Below are 2,129 nucleotides of genomic sequence, written 5' to 3' on the forward strand. Positions count from 1 at the left end.
ATTAACATTGTAAATCTCCTTCATGTGCTAGAAGGCAGATATGATGATGATACCATGTTACAGATGAGGAAAATGGAGGGACAGAGAGGTTAACCAAGGTGCCTAAGGTCACACAGCTGGAAAAAATAAAAGCGAAAGTGAAGTTGCTCAGTTGTGTCTGACTCTTTGCGACCCCATGGTATGTAGCCTGCCAGGCTCCTCCATCCATGGGATTTTCCAGGCAAGAATACTGGAGTGGGTTGCCATTTCCTTCTTCAGTAAGTGGCAAAGACAGGATTCAAAAAATCAAATTTTAAAAAGTTGATGCCCCTAGTTAACTACTATCTACACTGAACTTATATTCACTCTCCCAGTAAGTTAACATTTTTCATATAAAGGAAATGTTGCCTTTGATCACTAACCCAATCTCTGTCTCTTCTTCCCATACCCAAAGGTAGTAGTTACCATCAGCCTGGGAAGTATTTGTTATAAGTATACAAATAGAATCTCTCTGTGTCTTAAATTAATGCTATCATTCTGCATCATTCTTGAAAAATTTTTATTTCATTCAAAAATATCCCATTTCATAGCTCTATGCCATTTTATTCAATTTAATCTAACTATTCCCCTCCTAATAGATATTAAGTTGCTCCTACCTTTTCACTAAAGTAAGTTACGCTGCAGTGCATATGGGAGTGTGTCTCCAGGGCAGGTAGCAATCATGGAATCATTTAGAGCACTTCTGATTTTAAAAGGTATTGCCAAATTACTTTTGTAACAGCAGTACCTGAAAGTCACTGTTTCTTCATAGCCTCACCACTGTTTTTCATAATTTAAATGTTTTTGTTTTTTTTTTTAAGGCATTAATACTTGCCAATCTATGGGTAAAAATATGAGTACTTCTCCCTAATTTGCTATAGGAGTTAACCACCTCAGTCATATTGACTTTGTGCCTGCAGGTTTCACTCACACCCAGCTAAGACTACTAAAGTCCAGGTTCAGGGGTTTTTTTTTGTTGTTGCTGTTCCCAAGAAAAGGTAGGAAAAATGAGATGTTAATTCTTATTCTCCACATTGAAGCCTGGGCATCAGGAGGTGAAGTATAGCTGTTGAGATTTCTAGGACAGGTGGCCCCTTTCCTTCAAGATGAAAACTACATGTTTGTTTAGAAGTAAAAGCAAACACTTCCCCTCGGGTTTATCTGGGCTTCCCACGAGGCACTAGTGGTAAAGAACCTGCCCGTCAACGCAGGAGACAAGAGACACAGGTTTGATCCTTAGGTTGGAAAGATCCCCAGGAGGAGGGCATGGTGACCCACTCCGGTATTCTTGCTTGGAGAATTCCTGTGGACAGAGGAACTAGGTGGGCTACAGTCCACAGGGTCTGCTTCTGCTGCTGCTAAGTTGCTTCAGTCATGTCCGACTCTGTGCGACCCCGTAGACGGCAGCCTACCAGGTTCCTCCGTCCTTGGGATTCTCCAGGCAAGAACGATGGAGTGGGTTGCCATTTCCTTCTCCAACACATGAAAGTGAAAAGTGAAAGTGAAGTCGCTCAGCCGTGTCTGATTCTTCGCGACCCCATGAACTGCAGCTTACCAGGCTCCTCCATCCGTGGGATTTTCCAGGCAAGAGTACTGGAGTGGGTTGCCATTGCCTTCTCTGGTCCATAGGGTCACAAAGAGTCAAACAAGACTGAAGGCACTTAGCATGGATGCATGTACTGGTTTATTTATTCATTCCAATATCCACTTCTTAATTCAACAAATAATTGAGAGATTTCCTTGTGTAGGTGCAGTACAGGTGGTGGAGACACAAGGGTGAGCCAGATGAATGCTGTCCCCATCCCCACAGACCTTTGGGGACTTCCTTGGTGGTCCAGTGGTTAAGACTCTGCGCTTTCAATGCAGAGGGCTTAGGTTCAATCCCTGGTTGGGGAACTAAGATGCCACATGCTGTGCAAAACAGCCAAAAACAAACAGACCCCCAAACCCACCCAAAAACAAAACAACAACAACAAAAAGAACCCACAGAGCTTCATATCTCTGTGATTGCCCAGTTGGTAGAATCAAAGGTCCACACTGGTCTTCCTTATTTCATACAAACTATCCTTATTTCATACAAACTATTCTTCTCTTGAAGAATTTTTCACAGT

The 2,129-nt window shown here is 42.5% G+C and overlaps 1 non-coding gene across 1 annotated transcript; it reads left to right on the plus strand.

Annotated features, from left to right (window-relative positions):
- Positions 1 to 1,841: 1,841 nt before the first annotated feature.
- On the plus strand, positions 1,842 to 1,914 carry TRNAE-UUC (transfer RNA glutamic acid (anticodon UUC)). Its single transcript has one exon. It is a non-coding gene; the product is annotated as a tRNA-Glu (tRNA).
- The last annotated feature ends 215 nt before the right edge of the window (positions 1,915 to 2,129 follow it).

The sequence above is a fragment of the Bos javanicus genome, chromosome 25 (genome assembly GCF_032452875.1).
Source record: "Bos javanicus breed banteng chromosome 25, ARS-OSU_banteng_1.0, whole genome shotgun sequence".
In the NCBI taxonomy this organism is placed as follows: domain Eukaryota; kingdom Metazoa; phylum Chordata; class Mammalia; order Artiodactyla; family Bovidae; genus Bos; species Bos javanicus.